The 12115-nt window shown below is 40.1% G+C and overlaps 1 protein-coding gene across 4 annotated transcripts in view; it reads right to left on the bottom strand.

Annotated features, from left to right (window-relative positions):
• The window catches only part of LOC146869579 (butyrophilin subfamily 3 member A3-like), a 473774-nt gene that overhangs the window by 417707 nt on the left and 43952 nt on the right, over window positions 1-12115 (bottom strand). For 3 of the 4 annotated variants that reach the window (XM_085606426.1, XM_085606395.1, XM_085606440.1), the window contains one exon: window positions 6796-6911. The exons of the other annotated variant lie outside the window; for it this stretch is intronic. The gene's annotated coding sequence lies outside the window, so the exon portion shown is untranslated. The remainder of the gene's footprint in view (window positions 1-6795; window positions 6912-12115) is intronic. 4 annotated transcript variants of the gene reach the window in all.

Genomic DNA, 12115 nt, shown 5'->3' with positions numbered 1-12115 from the left:
TAAATGTTCAAATGATTTTATTGAGAGAGAATTGAGGTGACCAACACAATATACAGTATAAATTGTACAACATCATAATCCAAGCTCCTTACATAGAGAGTAGAAGAATTGGGTGGATTATACAAAGAGGAAACAAAAGAATGCATATCAAAAGAGACATGTATGTATGTTAAGTATTATAACGAAACTAATGGAACCATTAGGGGATTCAGGGAGGTTTGGAAACCTCCTGTTGTGAAGGTTTAGGTTGGGAATGATGTTTAGCACTAATATCGATAAATATCGTGACAGGCGACCATAAATCAACACGTTTTGAGGCCATTTGAGATGGGTAAACAAAGGCAGTGTCTAGTCTTTGATTATGCCATACAGAGTACCACCAGGCCCTGTATGAGATTTTTGAAAAATCTTTCTAGTTGACAGTAAGTTGTTGGAAGGCGATTGCTAGTAACAAATCGATAATCTTGACATTAAGTGTAACATCATTCCAGATGGAGAGAGACTACCCAAGAAAATGTGTGTAATAGAAAAGGAAAAGTTTGTATTATACATTAAATTGATTTGAGACCATACTTGTTTCCAAAAGCTTTGTACATGTGAGCAGGTGAATAACATATGAAACAAATCAGCGTTAGGGGAAGAGCAAGTCCAACATGTATCGGTGCTGGATGGGAAACGTTTACATAAAATAGCTGGTGTAAATAAAAGTCTATTATAAACAAAAAATAGTGTTTGAGTGATATTTGCTGCTCTGGAGGCTTTCCGCAGTGTGGTCCATATACCCTCATAAAGAATTAATGGGCAGCAAGTTGTGAAGTCACGCTCCCATGCCTCTTCAATTTTTGTCTTCTGTCTTACAGTAGCTGTGTCTTGCAAATATTTATAATAGAAGCCTTGGGTGTGGTTGCTAACAAGGCATGGAGTTTAGAAGGGGAGTCAGAGGTATTAGGGGTTGCAGGCAGAGTAGAAATTTGGGAGAAGGCCTCCATCACAGTGTGTTTGAGTAAGGCATATTTATGGTTAAAAGAAGTCGGCAGATTAAATAACTGACACATAGTAGGATATGAAGTATACCATGTTCTGGCTGAAAAAGTTTCAAATTACGGCTATCCCAGGGGGTGTTTATTCACCTACATAACGGTAAAAAACGACTGGAAAGTAGAGGAACTGAACTCAGGCGTAAATTGGATACAAGTTATGAAACTGGAATGCAAGCGCCCCACTTACACAGCTTTGTGGAAGTTACTGATTTTAAATATTTACATTCATCCGGAAAAGAAAAAGAAAATTTAAAGATTGTCAAATTTGATAAACTTAATAAAAACCTTGCAAGTAATATATCAAAACTACGAGATGGTAGTGTCTGGCGATTTTAATTGCAATTTAATAGGGTGTCACCTTAACAAGATCGGACGTCAAAGCGGGCATGAAGTAAACAAATGTAAGCAAGACTTGGAATCCCTAGGCCTTGTTATTTTGAACGGGAACACAAACGGAAACCAACCAGCGGGAATTACCTTTTTAAGTGGAAAGAAACAATCCACTATAGATTACACAATAATCAGTAAGGACCTTTTGAACCTAGTTGATTATTTTTCCATAAAAATTCGACCAGAGAGTGACCATTTTCCCCAAGAAACAGCACTACATTTAAATGTGCTGCGTAGAAAGCGCACAGTATCCGTAGCCGTAATGCCAGAAGCACATAATCAAAGGAGACTTAAATGGAGAGGAACAAACATTTAAGAAATAATGGATGCAGTGAATAAACATGTGGAGAACAATGAGTCATTGGGCGCCCATTTGATAGTACAGGATTGGGAGCATCTGTGCACAGCTTTGTTAGATAAATTCCCAGCAATTCCAGCAGGCAAAGCTTTGTAAGGATCCAGAAAAGAACCATGGTATAATATACAGCTGAGAGACCAGAAGAGGAATATTTTAAAGGAGGCAAAAGTAACGGCCCCATCAGCCAGAATGGGAAAAGTAAAAGATAATAGCAAGATCACAATAATGAGAAAGGTATATAAGAAAATGTGCAGAGAGGCAAAAAGGGCACATACTGAAAAACTCTGGGAGAAAAAGCTGTGGGCAAGCAAACTACCGAACAGCGGCGAATTTTGGGGATTAATAAATAAACTAACAAAGGGAACAGAATCCCAACAGAATGTAGGAATAATTGAGTCAGCTTGGACACAATACATTAACAAATTGTATAATAACATACAAACAGATACTCACAGGTTGGTAGATACAAGTCCAGATGAACCAGAGGAATTAAATATGAAATCAACTATAATAGGCAGTCCCACTTTTGAAAAAGAGCAATCTGTAATGCAAGATCTAATACCTTTAACAACAACAAAACAATTAAAGGTAGTGATGAAAAATTTGAAATCCGCAGGTGCAGCTGGGCCAAATGGCCTCCCAAATGCCCTCTTTAAGCATGACCCGGAATTCTGGGCCAATTACCTCGCCCCACTCTTCAGCCAACTACATTCCTAGAATAAGACGCCACATTCCTGGAGAGGAAGTCTATTTCATCTGATTTATAAAAACGGCAGCCGAACAGAACCTGGGAACTATAGACACATTGCCCTTATTGATGTAGAGGCAAAGCTTTTTGCGTATTGCATTTTACAATATTTACAGGAGTGGACGGAGGAAAAAAGAATAATCCCGAAATTTCAAACAGGTTTCAGACAGGGCATGGGCACCATCACAAACCTGGCAGCATTGGCGATCTTAATTGAAAAAGCGGCAAATAAAAAAACAGGTCTATTAGCATGTTATATTGATCTGAAATCTGCTTTTGATAGAGTGCCGTGAGACCGTCTTTGGCTGAAACTTAAAGAATGGGGATTACCCCAAAAATTGATAGATACAATAATATCTCTATACAGTGAAACTTGGGCCAGAGTGAAGCTTCGAGACGGCAGTAGAATATCAAAGATAAAAATAACCAATGTATTAAAACAAGGCTGAGTCCTTTCACCATGACTATTTAATCTATACTTAGCAGACTTAAACTACTTGCTAAAGACAAATGGCCATCCGCCCAAACTGGCAAATGAGTCAATTCAGTTCCTGCAATATGCGGATGACATTGTGGTAGTGAGTCAAACCCCAATAGGGTTGCAAGGAGTCATAAACAAACTGACTGATTATTTTGATCTCTTAAGCTTGGAATTAAATAAGACAAAAACCAAGGTGGTGCGATTAGCAGGCCCTAGATCAGGAACATATAAATGGTATGCAAAGGGAACACAAATTGAGGAAATTAGCTCATAAATATTTGGGAATCAAACTGGGTCGAAGGATGACCTTTATGAATCAAAAAATGAAAATAAAAGCAAAAGCCCAATCATTAATTTTTGCCTACAAACAGCTCCCTAAGAAATTGCAATGTCCTTCCCACGACCACCTTTTGAAAATAATGGCAGCACAACTGCTTCTAACTTTGTCCAATGGCCTCGAAATCTGGCATGGTCAAGAAATCTCAATTTTAAACGAACTGCAGACAAAAGTATATAAAGCAGTTTTTAATCTTCCTAAAGGAGCATCTCCAGCACAGATACGCTTGGAATTTGGCCTCCAGAACCAGGAATATCAAAGAAAAGCAACATTTGCAAAATTGTGCTGGAAATTCAGAGCATCAGAACCTGGATCGCTGAACAACATATGTTGGACCAAAATAAGATCGCAGTTTGATAAAAAAAAAAAACAACTTATGGGGCGATTTTTTGTGTACAACCCTGAAAGTACTAGAGATTGATGAATCCTGGAATAGCAAGTTGGAAAGAACAACATTTAATAGAGCGTGTAACGCCATGGCTAAGAAATTATCACTCATGGAAGATAAAAGAAGATTGACCAAATGACGTCATGCCTGGGCTGTAATAAACTCGTATACCAAGCTAAAACCGCAACCCTACTTAGTGGCGCACTTTCGACTATCATTAAAAAAGAGGTTTATGTGGTACAGATTAGGCAATCATAATTCAAAGGATTTGGTCCCTACCTGGAAAAGCAGACAACAAGTTGAAAATTGCCGCCTGTGCGGATATCGTAAAGAATCCATATGCCACCTGATGTGCGTTTGTGACTCCTTAAAAACCGAAAGAGGGAAGATGCTAAAAGCATCTTTTAATGACTTACAGATTCGCACTTGCAGACAGGAGGTAATAAGCTGGATGGGGGGGTCTTCAAACATTTTAATTTGTCGTGGTGTAAAATTCATGGCCCTAGTGGATAACCTCTTACTGAAAGAGGACAAAGAACAAAGGCTTGGGGATGGAACAGCTCTTGGAATTTTATAGAAATTGTAAATATTCAAAAGTTGTATTGATAATATGAGGTTTCTAAAGAAAAAAACTTCAATTGTTATATATTTTTATAGTGTGCTTTATGGTTGTGATAAACCAAATAAAGTTGTTTTTGTCTGACAAGTGCCAAATTAAAAAGAAAAGGAGAAAGAGGGCAACCTTGACGCACCCCTCTACCTAAATTAAAGAAAGGGGAGATTAAGCCATTAGCGCAAACTGCTGCACGAGGGTTAGAATAGAGAAGAGACACCTAATTTATGAAATTGGGGCCAAATCCACACCATGTAAGAGCGTAAAATAAATATTTCCATTCAACCCTATCGAAAGCCTTTTCGGCATCCAACGCTATTGACGCCAAGGAATGATTAAGATGTGATGATTTGTATAAAACATCAAAAAAGAGCCGTGTATTATCCGTGATAACTCGCCCTTTAACAAAACCAGATTGTTCTTTCCCCAGTAGGTTTGGTAAATAGGAATCCAAGCGTATGGCTAAGGCTTTGGAAAAAATGTTGTAGTCAATATTACCAATGAGATAGGTCTGTAATTTTTACAGTGCTTGGAGTCTTTACCTTCCTTAGGGATAAGACATATGTGGGCTTCCGAGAAGGTGCCAGAGGAGCTATTTTAGGAAGAAAAAAAGCTTATAAGTGGGTGCAATTTGGGTATTAAAAACGTAGAGAAATGTGTATAAAATTCAACAGTAAAACCATCAGGGCGCTTTATCTTTTTTATGGTTTTGGAGAGCATGTTGGAGTTCTTGCTGGGAGAGATCAGATTCTAATTGAGATAAATCTGGAGTTGCCTGTGGAGGTTTTTGGATATTAGAGAAGAATTGCCATGATGAAAGATCCGTGGGTTGGGTTTCTTAAGAGTATAAGGATTTGTAAAAAAGGGAGAATTCATTTAAAATTTCGACATCTTTAAAATTCAAGACTGAGTGCTCATCAAAAATAGAATCTATATTTAATTTATTTTGACGGATCTTTAGATAGTTGGCTAAAATTTTCCCTGCTTTGGTTTTACCCCCATAAACTTTTGCACTAGATTTTAATAAATAAAGTGAAGCATCTTCTGTTGATTTTTTGTTAAATTCCAATTTAGCATTAATATGGTCTTTCAAACAAGTCTCCGATTGTGATGTGTAATAAGAGTGTTCTAGTGCCTTAATATCTTGTAGTAAAGCCGTGGTAATCTTACGTGCAGACATATGTTTTTTCGCAACAAAGTTTATAATAAAATCTCTGATGCCTTAAATGCGTCCCAGATAATTGCGGGTGATAGGGACTCTGTATGATTTCTTTCAAAGATATCGGTAAAGAAAGGGATAAAAGATGCCGAGAATTTGGGGTCTAGGAGAAGAGCGGTATTAAAACGCCATCTTCTGGGAGAGTTAGTTTTAGGCAATATATCGAAGCCAAAGGAAACTGGTGCGTGATCCAAAAGGAGAATAAGACCAATGTCTGCAAACGTGAGGGATTGCGAAATATTATGGGAAACAAAAATAGTCAATTCTTGATTGGGTGTGATGTGATGTGATGAGGAATAAAAGGAATATTCCCTGATGGTGGGATTGCAAAGGCGCCAGGCGTCAAGCAATTTATATTGAGATATAGCGTGAGCAAAATATTTGTGTGTTTTATTGGGTATAAAAGCCACTTTAGGGTTTCTATCTAGAAAAGGGTCTAATACTCGATTGCAATCCCCAGCCAAAATAAAATTATCCTCAATACAATTCGAAATCCTTTTTGTTAGGACAGGCCAAAAAGAAACATCTCCACCTGTAGGTGCATGAACATTAAGAAAAGAAACTGGTATATTTTTTAGTAATAATTGAACAATAAGCCATCTCCCATCAGTATCAGCTTCCTGCGATCTTAAAGTAACTGGAAGAGATTTACGGCATATGATTGCAACTCCGTTGCGTTTACCATCCCCGGGAGGAAAATAAATCTCCCCTACCCAACCTCTTTTCAGTTTCAAGGACTCACTTTCCATAAGGTGTGTTTCCTGTAGGAAAACAAGATCAGCGTTTAACTTAGCTAGATGTGACAGAACCCTCTGTCTCTTGATAGGAGAATTTAAACCCCTAATATTCTATGAAACTAATTTAAGTGGCATGACATACTAAATCAAAATACAAGAAACATTTCCTAGCAACATTCCAATTCAATAAAGTGGAAAGGTCAGCAATAAAAGAATCCAAACCTGTAGCGTTAAAGTTCAATTCCACGCAAAAAAGTTGAAAGATATTTAGAGAGAGATAAGAAAATAGGCAGAATGAAACGAGTTTAGGAAAGTGAAAAATGTAGAAAATAGAAAAGCAGAGACGAAAATGGAAAAGAAAGCAAGTCACCTGAGAAGAAATAAGTGTGAAACCGTAATGATAGAAGAGGAAGATAAATGAAGAATTTGCAGAACATAAAACAAAGGACAGAACAAATAATACACAAACAAACAACGTACTTACAAAAGGAAGATTCAGGGAAACACATGAGGGGGGATGGAACCACATGGAGAAAACGACATGTCGGGGACGAGACGAATGGAGGGCCCAGGAGAAACCACGATGTCGGGATAGGGATTCTGTAAGGGCGATGAATAACAAGGATTTGGATAAATAATTAAACATACAAAAGGGCAGATGTTGAACCGAACTATAACAGGAATGATAGCAGTAAACTGGCAAACTAGACCAAACAAGCCATCAATGTGTAATCCATAAACTTAAAAGGCGACAATAAAGGAGGAGATTATTGAAACACAATATGAGCAAGAGAACAATGAGAACCAAGAACAATGAGAACATAGCGAACCATCAAATAACAAGCAACATAGTCTAGGTAAAGAGGAGTTGTAACAACTAATCCACATGAGTTGGGCCCTATATTGTTCCAGCAAAATCATAGAGTCATCTGTGATTCGAAGAGGAAGGCCGTTGAGTATCCATCGCATCTGAATTGCAAGAGTTAATGAAACTTTGCAGCCTTGCTGGGTCATCATATGTAATTGTTCTGTTGCTGTATGTAACCTTAAACAGGCATGGGTGGAAAAGACCATAGTGGGCACCCAAAGATCGGAGAGCTGGTCTCATGTCAAGGAAAGCTTTAAGTCTGTTAGCAGTGACCTTGGCATAGACTTCTGCGAAAAACAGAGTTGAACCAGACCAAGTAGTACGTTGAGTAGACTTGACCGCAGATAACACCATTAATAAGTCTGTATACTCCAGGAAGTAAATAATGACTCCTCTTGGCCGCTGTGAAGGTGACATACTGGAAGAAGGGCAACCTAGTCTGTGTGCTCTTTGAATGTTGACAGTTACACCCTCTGCCAAGTGCAACACTTTGGGAAGAAAATATTTAAAGAAAGTGATAGGGTCTACTCCCTCACTCCCTTCCACCAAGCCATAAATGCGTAGATTGTTCCTCCTGCTGCGATTTTCAAGGTCCTCGATCTGCTTCTGGAGCGTGGAAACCTGTGATTGAAGCTGAGAGACACTCGAGGTGGTATCCCTGAAGGAGGAGACAGATTGTTCCACTGCAGTGACCCTTGTGTCAAGTTGACGCCAGTTGTCTATTAAAGCTTGCAGTTTAGAGTTAGTCTCTTCCATGAAAGGTCGGAGGGCTCTTATTTCATCCAACAGCAACTCCATAGAAACCGGTGAGGTTGATTTAGGAGGCAAAGGGGGATTTTGCTTTAGGCGCTTAGTGAATGGCTTTCCAGGTGGCACCGCTGAATGATCCATGATTGTCCCCGGAGTACTTTTTGTAGTAAGCATCAAATCTTCAAATTGGGAGTATGCAGTAAAAATCTTGGAATTTTTTTACAAAAATATGTTTGTGTTGCGTTTTCGTGGCAAGAGCACCTCTCGTTCTGCCCATAAGGACACAACACAGTCGTCAAGCAAAGAATAGGCGTGAAAATTGACACTTAGATGTGAATTCAAAGCAGAGGAAGAAACCATGCCGAGCTCACAGCAGATACGCAAATGATGGTTGAAGCGGTCAGCAATAGTGAAGCCTAATAAACATGACTCCACACCTGACCACGTACAGAAAAATAAAAAAATTATATATATATATATATATATATATATATATATATATATATATATATATAATATATATATATATACACACACACACACACACACACACACACACACACACACACAGGTAGGAAGTCAATGTAGCTCCAAAAGTGACAATTCGCTAAAGTAAATGAGACCTGAAAATAATAAGCATATCCAGTTGACATGTGGAAGGAATGCACTATGAGTGCACCAAGGGAGCATAAAGAGAAGCATAAAATGGCCGTCAGGGATTACTTCCAGTCAAAAAAGCCAAGTAAACAGTTCCTTGCTCCAAACAACCATGACAGAAGCAGGAGGACGCTGTTCAGCTATGTAAATCTAGAAAAAAAACAAGCAGGAGGGCAAAAGCAACAATTAGAATAATAGCGCGCTATATCTGAGGAATATTGCAGAGCGCTCAAAAATCCCAAAATGGCGGCAGCGGTGTTGCGGCACCACTGAAGAAACTCACTCGATAAACAGAAGCATTTCTGTGCCGCTTCCGTGAGCGCCGAAGTGCTGGAAAGGCTCAGCACACATTCCGACATCCCGCTGGTGTTTAAAATCCGCCGGGCTCCACCTCGCAGAGCAGAAACTCCCGGTCGCACCGGAGCGCCTCAGCCGCACACTGCCATTCCCCGCAGGCACCAAGCCACGCCCCCCCTTAAGAATAGTTTTTAATAATCTGGCACTAGGAACCTGGCGGTACTGCTCATTGTGTAACTGCACTTGCGGCAAAGATCTGTCCTAATCTCCAGGTCACAGGTTTCTGTCCTACCAAGGCGGATCCGCATGTTAATATTTCCGCTTCAAAATTAATCGGATTGACCTGCCAGCCACAGTTTAAAACACACGTCAGTGGTTTAAAGCAACAGCTTCTGGTGTGTATCTAACCTGTATGTTAACGGTGAGGTATTCAAAGGGCAGACGCAGCCTGTCATCCTTCGCAAGCCAGTAATAGCAGTGCAACTGAGTTTTATGCAATTAAGTATTATAGTAACATGTATGCATGTTATATTATAAAGGATTTAGAGGGTGCGCTAACACCGAAAGATGTCTTCGCGCCGGTACCTTTTGTATTGTATGGGTATTTATGTTGCACTGGGGTGCAACAGGGGGCTTGGCACTGAGGGAGCTGAGACACAAATTCAGAATGCGCACATTCAGGTGGGTACCTAACTGGCTTCTCAGACGAAGACTTTTCAGCCTTAATAGGAGAACTCCCAGCTACATGTGACAATATCTCCAATGTTGTGTTGAAAAGATAATTCCTTGAGGTGAAGAAAGGTGCTGAGGCTTGAAGTAGAAATGTCTTAAGGTTTATTCCAAGTAGTAGGTATAAACAACTCATCCACCCAACTGTCAGTAAGATAATGATCTCACTGCCCACTAACATTCCACAGCTGGCTTAGTCCTGACATTCCAGAACACCAAGCATCATCAGAGTGAAGTACACAGACATATGTTATTACAGGAATAGAAAGCCATTACAACATGTTGACAATACAGAATGGACAAAACTAGCAAAGAGGACAGAGTCACATGCGGTGTTCATGTTGGAATATCTTAGATCTGGAATTATTCCTTCTGGCCTAAGAGTTCATGCCAATAGTGAATTAGATATAGGTCAAGTGGGAGAGCTATTGTAGCGAATGTATATGTTGTTTTCCCCCCTTCTCCCAGACCTTAAAATTACATTCCAGGGAGTACCTTCTAGACATCACACAAAATCCACTTGTCCCTGGGGTGCCATGTAGTGCAGCGACAGATTATGGCAGCAATCTCATTATTTAAGAGCTCTGATATAGCCTCTCTGATTATTCCAGGACTCGCGTCTTAGTAGAGTTTGAATACTTGTAGTCCCCTTATGTTTCCAGGTCTTTGCAGATCTGCATACTGGGGCAGAAGGTAATGGTTCCAGGGTTAGAATGCCCCTTTGAGTCGGTGCAAACCTACTAACGTGCATGTTTTAAGGGTTTTCAACAACTCTTCTCTAATTTTTTCCATACTGAACAACGTAGGAAATTTATTCCTGACAATGGCAGGTGTAATTTTCAGAGTTGGGGAAAACAGTTTGGAGGGAAAGTGAACTTGCAAACGCTCAGATTTTCACATGAGCAAATCTACACATGCATATTTGCGAATGCTAAAATGCAGTTCACAAATATTTTCCAGGAGTACTATTTCAAGTTCTACTTTTGTAAATTCTTGAGAATTCAAGAAAGTCCTATAGCTGCACTTAATGTATACCATGGGTGCACTTTTGAGACTTTCTTTAATAATTGGCCCCTAATTTGGTCTGGCGTTGAGCGTGACTTTTGTGTCACTAAAATTCTTTCTCTCTTCCTCTCTTTCTCTCTCTCTCTCTCTGCTGACTTCACTGTGGGTGACAGCGTTCTGCTCTCTCACAGAGAGCAGATTGGCACACAAAGTAGTTTTGTACAGTGCCAGTAACTACTGTTACATTGTGTGCTTTTTGAGACCAAATTCAATTTTTGATTTTGCCAATGTTTGTTATAATGTTGAGGGGCCAGCAGCTCCCACATCTATATGGTTTTACAAAAACCATGCCAAAATAAGTCACATTGAGAAAACAAAAAAGCTGAACAGCATTTTCAGACTTACTGGCTTTGCCAATCCTTGTTTTTATGTTTTGATTACTTCTTCTATGCTAAAACTGGCGCATGGACCATCCCAAGGGCGGTCACCTCACGCCATATCCTCATGGACATTGTTGTATAGTCCGTGGCTTTTGTGTGAAAAAGAAGTGCATTCTGGTGGTTAAAGTTCAGGTTTACTTTCATTAACCCGCCTAGCCTAGCTCAATCAATGAGCCGCAAGTCAAAAGTATCAGCAATGAATGAGTAAGATGTCAACCCTCCTCTTCACTGCTGCTGTAAAAGTAGGGTGTGGCATAAGTAACTGGTGCTCGCTCACGTAAAGCGCTTAGGGTCTTTGTGGGCATTATTCAACCAATGCCCCCCGCTGCGTACCTCAGATAATAAGGTTGGAGGGACAGGGACACTAAAACGAGAGTTTGGCTAGATGATTATTTATGGCACAAGTCGGGATTGGCGGAGCCCCCTCACTAATTTAGAGAAGCTCGGTGGGGGGAGCGTAAACTGAAGATCTAAAGGTCCCGGGTTTCAGCAAAAGTGACTGAAAAGTCACATACACGCTTGGAAAAGTCACTGATTACACGCTTAACATCGCGTGAGGCCGATTTGTAAACTCTATTAAAGTTTGATATGCCCCCAGGGTACTTACAAAATGGTGGGAACATTCGCTTCAGTTGCGTAAAGGTCCCGGGCGGGACCTATGTTTGATCTCTTCTGTTGCTTAACGAGCTCGAGAAAGAGCCGTGCAAGCATTGAGCAGCAAGTACCGCTGTGCAAAATTACGCATCGGCACATTGTGTTACTCTCTGAAAGCAGTTACAGAATGCAGCTAACACGTGGGACACCATATGGCGTAACAGCGAGAGCTGCCGCCTTTGGTGCAGAGGAGCAGGGTTCAAGGCTCCACGTCCACTCAACATCCGAGTCTGGGCAAAACACTAGATGTGCTGCAACAACTGAAAATAAATAGGTTAAGCAAAGCCTGCCAGATAGTTTAAGTAGCGTTTATGGAAAGCTCTCTAATAGTGATGTATTCTATCGCTCTGCCCAGAATATTATCAATTTTCAGGCATTTGTGAACTCAGTTAAACTTTGCTGTG

The sequence above is a fragment of the Triturus cristatus genome, chromosome 1_1, assembly GCF_964204655.1.
Source record: "Triturus cristatus chromosome 1_1, aTriCri1.1, whole genome shotgun sequence".
NCBI lineage: Eukaryota > Metazoa > Chordata > Amphibia > Caudata > Salamandridae > Triturus > Triturus cristatus.
This window is presented reverse-complemented; position numbering and strand designations above follow the sequence as displayed.